Genomic DNA, 12,835 nt, shown 5'->3' with positions numbered 1-12,835 from the left:
GAGAGAAGGAAGGCTTTCGAACATAAATAATTTCAGTGGGAGTGAAATTTTGGATGGTAGTAGAGGGTGTGATATTTAAAAGATAGGTAGATACATCAAGTGCATAATTCCAAAATGATGGTGGAAGTGATGCTTGAAGCAGATGAGTGCGAATCATATTATTTATTGTTCGTATGATTCGTTCTGCCTTACCATTGGAATGCTTTGATTGATAATTGGAATTGAGTTTTTATGTAAGTTTGGAATTGTATAAATATAGAAAAGACTTGAGACTTGGATTTTAAAGGGAAAGTCCAAATAAAATGTGAGAAATCGTCAAGGAAAACTAGGTAGTATTTGCGTTGAGGTTTACTAGCAATTGGTGATGTCCATAAATCGGCATGTATAATATTAAATGGTTTATATGTAGCAAATGTGGAGGAAGTAAATGGTAATCGAACATGTTTCCCTAAGGAACAAGCATGACAAACAGAATCTTTATTAAGTTTAAAGCTAGGAATAAATTGACGATTACATAAGGAATTAAAAAAGGAAATATTTGGATGTCCTAAATGATTGTGCCAAGTTGAGGAAGACGCAATATAAAGGGCGGTAGGTAAAGACTTGATGTTCAAATCATGAATGATGGGATACAGGTTGCTTGAGCTATTACATCGTATGATGAGCTTCCCTGTAATGAGATCCTTCACAGAAAAACCATAAGGGTCAAATTCTATGGCAACAAGATTATCACGAGTGAATTGACATACGGAAACACGATTCTTAATTATAGAGGGAACGAGAGACACATCGATGAGTTTAAAAGGAAAATGTGGGGATAGAGAAGAGGTTGTGCCATAACTGGTAATTGGTAATCGATGTCCATTGCCTACATAAATATACTTATGTTTACTTAAAGGAGAATAGTTGAGAATTTTACCTGAGTCATTAGTGACGTGTGAGGTAGAACCCGTATCCATGTACCATAAGCCATCCGGAGGTTGAATATTCATGGTGTGGAACGCACTATCAAGTTCGGTGAGGGTTATGAGTCCTTTTCCATGAGAAGGATCAGAAGTTAAGTTGGCCTTCTGGTGGGCCTGTTGCTGTAGCTGATTCCCGAACTGGGCTTGTGGGTATTGTTGAGCAGTGGGTCGTGGACAAATACGCCCAATTGTGTTGGATGTCGGGTACGGGCAGGGAGGGGGCGCCCACATTAGTTGCGGATACCAGGAAACACCCTTCCAATTTGTCTTTTCTTGTTGACCACGACCACTGCAGACTCTTCCTCTACCTCGAGCGGTGCCACGAGTGCTTCCTCGTCCTCCCTTGCCACTGGCGCGATAACCTCGTCCGGTGGAGTCTTTTTCACGAGCAGTGGTCAATCAGATTTAGCTGAGGCATTCCGATTTTCAGAACTCTGTGAAATTAGGGCTTGAGAAGAGGAATGATCTTGTTTGTTTCATCGTGTCTCTTCAAGAAGCAGTTGCGATCGATCCTTGTTGATGGAGGGAAGAGGATCCGACTATTGAATCAAGGTTGCAATGGTGCCAAACTCGCTGTGGGTCAGGCCGGAAACCAACTGTAACACCATTTTTGTTTCAGATACGGGGTTGTCGACATTTGCATGTTGGTCGGAGAGAGTCTTCAGACGTGCACAGTAATCAGTGACATTGGAGAATGAATCCAATCTAGTTGTGTTGAATTGCTCTTCGAGGTAAACTGCTCTCGTTGCCCTATTATCTTGAAATATTTCCTGCAAGTGGTCCCATAGCTGTTGTGCGGTGGCTCCTGGTAGCATGATTGCTTGAAGTAGTTCCAGGGTTATAGTATAGTAAATCCACTGTTTGACGAGGGCGTCCAGTCGGTTCCATGTGGTATCGTCAATGGAAGGAGATTGAGGAGCTTTTGTACTGATGTGATTAAGAACGTCACTAGCGCTTGCAACAATGGTGAAGAGTTCCACCCATGATGCAAAGCAATCATCAGATTGATCAATAATTATAGGTATAGCGTTTTTGATGTTTGTATTGGGTTGGGAAGCATCTCCTGGTTGGGAAGTATCTCCTGGTGCAACCATGGTGTTGAATGGTATTTAGAAAGTGGGTAAAGAACAAGAAGAAGATGGGTATAATTGAGAAGAATCAAGGCTCTGATACCATAAATGTAATTGGCTTCACTGCCTTCGCATTAATCATCAACGATTATATCTACAACAATTGTCCTACCACTAGATAAGGATAGACTAATTTGAAATACATTCAAATACAACTGTAATCCTAATCTGATATGATAGCCATCGTTAATAACTAATTCTCAAATAACGTAGCTATTGGTATCACCGCATCATCACTATAAATTTGTCTCTGTTACTACACACAACACACACATACAACACACACGTTGTTGCTAATGATGTAGTCGGTAAGCTATGCCCATATTTACATGTCATTGCCGATGATTAAAAAGTCATCGCTAATGGTTTCATTGCCCCATTGACGTCGCCATTATTGGTAATTTTTATTTTAAAATATAATACATATTAATTGTTTATAAAAATACAGAAATATTACTAATATATATATATATATATATATATATATATATATATATATATATATATATATATATATATATATATATATATATATATATATATATACACACGTTCGTGTTCATTTGAGACCATTCTAATTTTGTGAGACCGTGAGACCAAATCTAAAAATAATTTTAAAATGCAATATAAATGGAAACTCCAAAAATTCTTTTCTTAAATATTATTTTCGAAACTTGAATTAACTAAAAAAAATAATAATAAAAATAATCCCATTTTTTTTTAAAATACGTGAAATATTCTAATAGAATATTACACTGTACATATTCTAAAAAGTAATTTTAAAATGCAAAATAAATAGAAAAATCTAAAAAAAAATTAATATTATTTTCGGAACTTGAATTAACTAAAAAAATAAATAAATAAACAAAAATCTTGTTTTTTTTAAAAAAATACGTGAAATATTCTAATAGAATATTACACTGTACATATTCTAAAAAATAATTTTAAAATGCAAAATAATTGGAAAAATTCAAAATTTCTTTTTTTAAATATTATTTTCGGAACTTGAATTAACTAAAAAAATAAAAAATAAAATAAAAAAAATGCATCTCACGGTCTTACAAAATATAGGTGGTCTCAAATGAACCTATATATATATATATATATATATATATATATATATATATATATATATATATATATATATATATATATATATATATATATATATATATATATATATATGAAATCGCAGTACACATAAATACTACAAAATACATAATACATGTTTTAACTTGTTTGTTACCTAAAAACAATGATAAAATATAAAACTAAAAAAACTACTCGTCTTACTCATTGTGGTTTATGTCGTTTCTTTCCTAGTTATTTTGGATGTTTTGGTTGTTTGGCAAGAAAAAGATTGAATCATATTTCAACAACATCAGGTTTGAAGAATAACATTAACATCAACATATAAATAGGAAAAATAATATAAATATCCTACGAACTTTCTAGAGTTTATACGTTGAGTCTCTAAAATTTTTTTAGGGTTTTATTGGTCCCTAAACTATGATATGATCTACTGTTTTAGTCTCTGTCAATTAGTAATAATAGTTTCAGTGACCTTTTAAACCAAAAAAACTTATATTATACCATTATAAAGCCAAAAAAAATAAGTTTAGGGGATTAATTCGTACAAAAAAATCCCTTTTCTTCTAAAGCTGATTTGCATTCAATTTGTATTAACATCGAACTTATATTTTTGGTTTTATAAGGGTACAATATGAGTTTTTGTTTTTTTGTTTTTCCTGAAAGTTCACTGAACCAACTATTACATATTAACAGTAACTAAAAAAACATGTCATATATTTTAGTTTAGGGACCCATAAAAACCAACAAAAAACTTTAGAGATTCAATGGGTAAACTTTAGAAAGTTCGTAGGGTATGTGTGTCATTTTCCCTATAAAATATAAGTTGAAGCAACAAATTAAAAAAAAAATTGCTTAGCAATTAAGTTACAACAAAATTAGCAAACTACCAACCTATAAAGAAATTTTACTATCTACATGCAACAAAATTAAAAAAAAATGCATTGATCCTTAACAACTTAGCAACCCTATCAAACTTTCAAATTAATAGCAACACCATTAACTTCTTAATAATTTAGCAAAGGTATAAATTATTAACTTCACAACAAATATATCAAGTCCTTAATAATTTAGCAAAATATCAAACTAACAAATTCATAACAAATGCATTAAATTTTTAAGTCATATTTTATGACTTAAAATGTCTTTATAATTGTTATTCTTTCTCCCGTCAAATCATAAAATACATAAAAATTTAAAGATGGCATATAGAATTTGTAAATCAGAAAAGCTATCTTCATTAACAAAGCTTAGGAGCTTAAATACAGAAAAGATCTAAAGAGATAAGTACACAATTTAAATAAGGATAAAAACCAAAAAAACTAATAATGTGGAGATAACAACGTGAATGCCTTCACTCTCCCTCAAGCTGGAGCATATAAGTCTCGAATGCCCAGCTTGGTAAGCAAAGTACGTAATCTCTCAGCTCCTAAAGCTTCCGTGAAAAGATCTATTACTTGTGACTTTGTATCAACATAGACAGGCTTGACTTCTTTGGTTTCAACATGTTCCTTGATGAAATAACAATCAATTTCCACATGCTTTATTGTTTATAGAAAATTAGATTACTAGCAATGTGTCGTACAACTTGGTTGTCACACAAGAGAGGAGTAAGATCTAACTGATGAGCTTGTAGGATTTGTAATAGCCAATGCACCCAAAATACTTCACTAACAGTAATGCCCATGGCTTGATACTCAGCTTCAGCCGATGAGCGTGAAACAACAATTTGCTTCTTGGTTTTCATAGAAATTGGAGCTCCTCCCAGAAGCAGCAAGTAACCGGTCCTCGAGTTCCTTGGGAAGTTTCACCCTAACCAATCCGCATCACAATAAGCAAGGAGATCCAAATGACCATTATTTAGAAAGAGAATGCCTTGACCATGTGTCGCCTTTAGGTAGTGGAGTATCCAAAAGACAACATTCATGTGTCATTCCCTAGGATCTGACACAAACTAGCTGAGTATGTTAACTACATAGGCTATATATGGCCTAGTTGCTTGACATCGATAAAGCAATCTCCCAACCAAACGATGACATCGATTAGCTTCAACACGTGGGCTATCATCACACTGATCTAATTGTAAATTTTGTTCTATAGGAAAAGAGTTGGGTCTGCAACCTGTCATTCCACTATCCTCAAGAATATCAAGAGTATATTTGCATTGGCTGAGAACAATCCCATCAACTGTCTTTGCAACCTTAATCCTGAGAAAATACTTCAAAACGCCCAAGTCCTTAATGCTAAAGTGTTTATCAAGTTAACTCTTTGTGTCTTGAATTTAAAGCATCATTACTAGTAATGGTTACATCATCCAAGTAGATTAGGGCTGCAACAAAGAAAATTTCCTTCTTGTATATGAACAACGAAGCATCTCCATGAGACTGTTGAAAATCCAAATGGATCAATGTTTCTGTGAACTTTTGGTACAAGTTACGCGAAGCCTCTTTGAGGCCATAAAGCAACTTTATCAGTCTACATACTCTTGTATCACCTTTCTTTGCAAATCCCTCTGGTACCTTCATGTAGACTTCTTCATGGAGATCCCCATGAAGAAAGGCGTTGTTAACATCTAACTGAATTGTCCAATCTCTTTTAGTTGCCACAGTTAGCATGGTTCGAAATGTGACTAGCTTAGCCACCTGTGAAAAGGTATCATGAAAGTCAATTCCTTTTTGCTGATTGAACCCCTTTCCAACTAATCTAGCCTTATAGCATTTGATTTCACCGCTTGTCTTGAACTTAATCTTGTAAACCTACTTGGATCCATTAGCGCGTTTTCCTTATGGTAATGGCTGGAGGGTTAATGTTCCATTTTCTTCAAAGGCCTTTATTTCTTTTTGTATGGCTTCACGCCACATTTCATCTCGTTTAACTTCTTTGAAGCTTCTTGGCTTAGTAACTAATGTAATGGCAGATAACAATGCTTTATGATGCACAGAAAAATTGTTATAAGAAACATAGTTACCAATAGAATAAGTTGTCGATTCAATTTGACTGTTTGTTGGCTGTGAATTGTCAACCGAAGGGGGTAGGTTGACTTGGAAGTCTTCAAGCCTTTTCTGGTTGTGTTATGATTCTTTTCTCCCTTTTAGGTTTATTACCATTTTCACTGCTACTCCTTACTTCTTGATCAGTCTCATCTTGTGTATTGTTATCAGGTTGTAAGTTATCATTCACCTCTTTCTTGGCTAAAACTTCATTAAGGTCATCTTGATAATCTTCAGTATCATCATAATCTAAATCACGTAAGTTAAAAGGAGGTTCAACTTTGTAGGCTTCAAGATGATTCCCGGCCTTAGCAAAAGGAAATATTTCTTCAATAAATTTGACGTCCCTGGAAACCATAAATCTTTTTATTTTCAAAATCATAAAGGTGATAGCCCTTTTGTCCTGGAGGGTAGCCATCAAAGACACCAGGTTGTAACATCCCAAATTTCAGAAGTTTTAGTTAAGAGCTTAAAGTGTAGATTAAAGAAGGGACTCGACGAGTAGGTATACTTACTCGACGAGTCGGAGCTGGATCCGGGTTATAGAATAAGTGACCGACTCGGCGAGTCGGCGAGTGGACTCACCGAGTCTGGTCTGGACGAGAAAAGCCCTAATCTTAGGGTTTGCACCCTATTTAAAGGACCATATATCCTCTCCTCATCCCCCTTGTCGGCCAGAAGCTTCTTTAAGCGATTCCAAACCCTAATTTGAGTAAGAGGAGGAGGAAATTGAGCTTGGGATTTTACAAGAGAAAGATTTGGAGGATTTGACCACTAAGGAGCTGGAGGATTCAACTCTTTGGTTGTGAGCATCAATTTGAAGGTAACAATCTGTCACTTTGCCTTTGTTGCTTCTAGATCTTTTCTTGGATGATGTTTTAGGGCCATTTTAGCATGTTAAGGAGCCAATTTGAGTTAGAAGTCCAGATCTGAGGTTGCTACTTCAGATCTAGGCTTGTCTTGGTCCAAAAACCCGTAAAGTATCAGCCCTCGGTGTGTTGGTGAAGCATGTTTGTCTTAAACCCTAACCCTAGAGTGTTTTAAGCTTATAGCTCCTTGGTTTCACGTAAAGTTTGTAACTTTACATGAAGGGTGGGCCTTAGAAGAGTGGATCTATAGTTTAGAGCCCCTGGATGGCTCAAAAAGCCACTGTATGGATTAAGATCTAAAGCGACTCGGCGAGTCACATGGGTAGACTCGGCGAGCTGTATGAAGATGGGCTGGAACTTGACGAGTTAGAAGAACAAATCGTCAAGTCTGTTGAAGATTGCCTTGGACTCGACGAGTCTGTTCTTGGACTCGACGAGTCAGGTCGTAAAACCCCAACCTCTTTTGGTTAAGCTTCGGATCTGTGAGTCGGTTGGCGACTTAGTGAGTTGGTCAAGACGGAATTCTGAGATCGTTCAACTCGACGAGTCATGGGGCGACTCGGCGAGTTGAGTTGTGTTATCGGAGTTTTCTAAGTATAAGAACTCAACGAGTCGACGGGTTGACTCAGCGAGTAAGGTCAATCAGGAAGGTTGACTTTGACCATGACTTTGACCAAAGTTGAGTTAATTGACCCCGAGAAGATTGTTTAGTCTAAGTGTTGTTATTGGTATTGGTTGATCAGGGAGCTAGAGGAGCAGCATTTCGGAGAGTTGTTGGTTAGCAGCCGGAGGGTTATCGGCCAAGTGCAACAGTTCAGGTGAGTTTTCCTTCCAGTAGGAATGGGTCTACGGCCACAATGCCGACCCGTCTAGTTAGCAGTAGTTTCCGGACTTCGGTCTGATGCAGTAGTTCAGTGTGCTTGATGTCTTTGTGATTCATGCATGTTTTTGTGTTATGTGTTCCAGATTTTGGTTCGATGCAATATGCAGTATATGTGTTTATGCTAGTTGTTATGATTATGCTATGCCATGTTCAGCCAGTTAGTCCAGACTTCAGTCCATGCAGTTAGTCGGACTTCAGTTCGATGCAGGGGGCATGGCCCCAGTTCGTTCGGACTTTGTTCCAATGCAGTTAGCCAGACTTCGGTTTGATGCAGGGCCAAGGCCTCAGTTAGTCCGCACTTCGGTCCGATGCAGAGGAAAGGCCCCAGTTAGTCCGGACTTCGGTCTGATGCAGGTGGCATGGCCCCAGTTAGTCCGGGCTTCAGTCTGATGCAGTTTTCGGACTTTGGTCTGATGCAGGGGCAAGGCCCCAGTTAGTCTGGACTTTGGTCCGATGCAGTGGGCAAGGCCCAGTATGTGCTTTATATGTTATTGTATGTATGTGGTAGTTTGGGGGAGCTCACTAAGCTTTGTGCTTACAGTTTCAGTTTTGGTTTCAGGTACTTCCGCAAGCAAGGGGGTGAACTCGGATAGATGGCATGGCACACACCATAGTTGCAGTTTATTCCTGGGAGTTTTATATAGATATTTTGATATGATATTAACTTCATCTTTGAATTGATACATTTACTATGGCTTTTTGAGACATACGATTCATGGTTTTATTATCTAATAGTTGATGTTGTGATTTTTAGTAATATTAAAACAAAAAATTTTGGGTCGTATTTTGGGTCGTTACAAGTTGGTATCAGAGCCTTGGTTTGAGGGATTTGGGCACGCTTTCGAGCTTGTCTGAACTCAAACTGAGGAAATGGTAAACGATTTTCAAGAGAGAAATGTTTTCGAAAGGAATTTTTGAAAAAAAAAGAACATTGTAAGAAAAAAGAGTTTTATTAAAAAGAGAAAAGGGTGTGGTGCATGCGATCAACCGAGCTCAAGTAAGTACTTCCAAATTTCCCATACAAGTTTATGTTATGATTATCAGTTTCAGTTTCAGTAGAACGGCATGCTAGAATAGGACTAAGGATCTAGGAGGATACCTTATCTTCCTGCTATATATGTGTTTAAGTTTTATGAGAATTACATGCTAGTATTTAGAAGACAACAATAGGATAGCATGTTTAGGGTATGCCTGATATTATGAGCTTAGCATGGTATGCTAGTACAGTTTCTTGTTATGAGGATAGAATTGCTTGAATAGTTTCATGTGTCTGAATGCTGCTTGCTTTGTGCTTTGTGGGACTCCGAGTGATGGGAGTTAGCTATTAGGTGAATACGCACATCACATGTGATCAGGGTTGAATAATCTCAGAGTGATGGATTTAGCCCTATTGCGCAGCTCTTGTTTGAGTCCAACCATTGTAGGAACGAGTCTTTTACTCGAAGGATTATCTGAGCCTCGTCACATGTGATGGTATTCAGGTGATGACTAATTGGCATTACAAGGAGGCCTTCAGCAGCTGAGGACTGGTTTGGGAGTCAGATATTTCCCTAGGGCAAGCCTAGGATGAGAGTAGCAGAGATCCGTAGCAGTAGAAGGGACTTGGTTGAGTTAAGGAAACTCTTGAGGAAAGTATGGATATATGTGGAAGGTAGTATGGGCCCGTACTACCGAAAGCAGAGGATCCGTACTCGATTCAATTGGGGCCAAGACGAAACCAGGGAGTGGTGGAGTATGTGTGAGATCCCTCAGTAGAAATGATTATTCTGATAGTTATTGTGATATGTTTTTAGCATGGTGACGTTGCGCGAGATATCAGTTGGCAGTTCAGGTGCCGAGGAGGGATCTGGATCAGGCTCTAGAACCGAACAGTTTGATGATCAGATGAGAGATGTCATTTCCGCAGAGATTATGCGCAACATCATTGATCAGACTCCTGTGATATTTGGTTCAGTTAGGGAGGCCATCATGGAGCTTTTGGACAGTCGTATTGCAACCTTTAGGGCCGGGATAGTTTCAGGGCAGTTTGGAGCTCGTCTAGAGCCCGATTCTTATGGATCCCAGGGATCCATCAGGGAGGGGGATCCTATTTTTAGCTCTTGCCATTAGGGGTCGGGAGTGAGTGGGGCACCCTGTCCCCAGGAGAGTCCCTTGTATGATTTGTTCGTTGCGGAGGTTTCACGAGTCATTCGCAAGGAGCTACCTAACATCGTTAAGAGGGTCACCGATAGGTTGACCGAGAAGCTTCAGGATCAGACAGCGGTTGTTCAGACGATTGATGGGGATGGCGGGGTAGCGTAGGAGCGAGAGATTTACCAGGAGTCAGAAAGGAAGAGGAAACCAGATGAGGTTTAGTGGCCCACAGGTTCGGGTAAAAGAACCAAAGGGCCGAGTTCGGGATCGAGGGACTTCCAGGCCCGCAGCCGATGCGGTAAGTGTGGCAGGACACACGGGGGTGCATGTAGGAGTAGTAGAGGTGGCAATCCTGGTTGTTTTCAAGTGCGGCCATACTGGTCATTTTAGCAGAGATTGTACTACTACCATCGCTCATGGGCTTGATCCGATATGTTTCTGTTGTAGTCAATGGGCCACAAGAAGGCCTACTGTCCAAGTTTGTATACAGCAGGGCAGGTGCCAACTGCTGCCCTTGGGACATCGAGAACCGGCAACAAACATCAAGGTCGGGCAAGGGCGCCCACAGCTCGGAGCAGATTATTTCGGTTGATTTCAACAAGGATTCGAGCAGCACTGGATGTTGGGGGTACGTATCTTTTACCTACGTGTCAATTATGATTTATGATGTTGTTGTTATGTTACTACACTGATTTAGTAAGTACTTATATTGCAATATTATATTACCTATTTGGGATTGATTCATATTCCATTTGCATACCTTGGAATCTAGAATGATAATTGAGGACGTTCTCCGTAAGCAGGTCACTTCCAGATGCAGTAATTGTAGCAAAGTGTGAGTGAGACTCGGTGGTGTCCCACTATTTTCGGGAAGGTGTTAGTTATGTATAGATTAGTTATATTTTCAGCAGTGGTAAGCTTGAGTTCCCAGTGGAGTAACCAGGGGACGATAGGATAGTAGTTCGAAGATGTGCCCCCCCTAAGCGCAGGTTATCAGAATGCAGTCACTAAAGTAGGAACAATCAGGGATTTAAAGGCGATTGATTCATCGACAAGATTGGCAGGTCTGATGAAGGGTTAGTTGAAGCGCCAACAGAGATAAATGTGGGTTGTCAGCAGATCGACCCCTTTAGATGATAGGAAGGATGGGGAATCCTTTTCAAGTTGTGAGTTGTAAGAATTAACCGGACAAAAGTGGGGGAGAACCCTTCATGGATTCATGGTCAGTAGTATGCTAAACTTAGAAAGGGTTGGTAATCTTGTGTAGGAAGGAAAAGCAACCCGGAGGGTCTAGTGGGTTCAGGAGTTCAGGAGTTGGGAGTTTGGAAAACTTCCCAATGTCGGTTTCATGTATTGGGGATTAGTAAATGATTGGTTTGCGAAACCAAGTTGAATAATTTCTCGACAGAAAGCAAATGTAGCAAGGATGTAAGACTACCAGATAGCTGTAGCATTGGATAACTGAGGGTTGGTTGCGGAAATCAGGTTAGGGGATCGCTAGCAGGACTCGGGTGAGTCAGGGTGCCCTCAAAATAGTAGTTAGTGATAAAGTCAGCAAGGAGAGTGTTGTAAGTCTGCGGGTGTGGCTGTAGCATTCACTAGCAGCAAGATAGTATTAGAGTGTTGTAAGTCTGCGGGTGTAGCCGTAGCATTCACTAGCATCCGGATAGTATTAGAGTGTTGTAAGTCTGGAGGTGTAGCCGTAGCATTCACTAGCAGCCAGATGGTATTAGAGTGTTGTAAGTCTGCGGGTGTAGCCGTAACATTCACTAGCATCCAGATAGTGATAGAGTGTTGTAAGTCTGCGGGTGTAGCCGTAGCATCCCCCAGGTTGGTAGATAGCATGAGCACGTTGTTAGGATGTGGAAGAAACATTAGCTCCCAGATCGGGAGTAGCAGTAAGGATGTGGAAATCCACGAATTGGATTTCAGGATTATCTGGATGGATTAGACCTAGTTGAGCCAGAGATAAGACTGTAGGCATGTCACTGCAGTTTTGAGATCGGGGAAGCAATGGATTGCTTCATGTTACTTTTTATATAAGGCTACAATTGGTTTGGTAGCAATCACGTTTAGCCATGATTTGGTAACATCAGTTTTCGACGCTCAGACCCGATCAGTTGGATCAGGAGGATGTTAGAGCCTCAGTAACATGATAACTAGTGGCAACTAGTTCCAGAGAAGGATTTTGTTCGGAAGTCGTGTGAGGAGACAAAAATAGGGAGTCCTTTGGCTCCACAGTCGGGTTGGAACCTGATATTTCAGATGATTGTCGAGGGAATTGAGACCAGGAAGGTCTCGAGAGATATAGGAAAGTAGCCATGTAGCAGCATGTTGTTTCAGGCAGTTCAACGTTTCAGGAAGTCAGTGTTCAGGCAGTTTAGTGTTTCAGGCAGTCAGTGTTTAGGCAGTTCAGTGTTTCAGGCAGTTAGTATTCTAGGCAGTTCAATGTTTCAGGCAGTCAGTGTTTCAAACAGTCAGTGATCAGACAGTTCAGTGTTTTCAAGAAGTTCAGTGTTTTCAGAAAGTCTTGGGTCTCCAGCGGTAATAGTATTTTGGACTTTTATGGATGGCTTGTGGAGTTCCAAGCCACTCATAGCACGATTATCTGATTTATAGCCAAGTATAAGTGAATCACTGGGATAAGTGGATCTGTGGATTCTGTTGTTGTAGCGAGAACCTGGGGTAGTTAGCATGAAAGGAATGGATTCATGAAGAGGACATAATGAGTTCCAACCTTGCGAGTTGCTCGGGTTATCGGCATATATGGAAAAAG

General features: G+C 39.2%; 1 long non-coding RNA gene across 1 annotated transcript; it reads right to left on the bottom strand.

The window, feature by feature from the left end:
* Window positions 1-467: 467 nt before the first annotated feature.
* On the bottom strand, window positions 468-2,197 carry LOC145038334 (uncharacterized). Its single transcript, XR_013679323.1, has 2 exons — window positions 920-2,197; window positions 468-683 (listed from the first exon to the last, which is right to left on the bottom strand). It is a non-coding gene; the product is annotated as an uncharacterized LOC145038334 (long non-coding RNA).
* Window positions 2,198-12,835: the final 10,638 nt, after the last annotated feature.

Source organism: Lactuca saligna, chromosome 4, assembly GCF_052625555.1.
Source record: "Lactuca saligna cultivar CGN05327 chromosome 4, ASM5262555v1, whole genome shotgun sequence".
Taxonomy (NCBI): Eukaryota; Viridiplantae; Streptophyta; class Magnoliopsida; order Asterales; family Asteraceae; genus Lactuca; species Lactuca saligna.
This window is presented reverse-complemented; position numbering and strand designations above follow the sequence as displayed.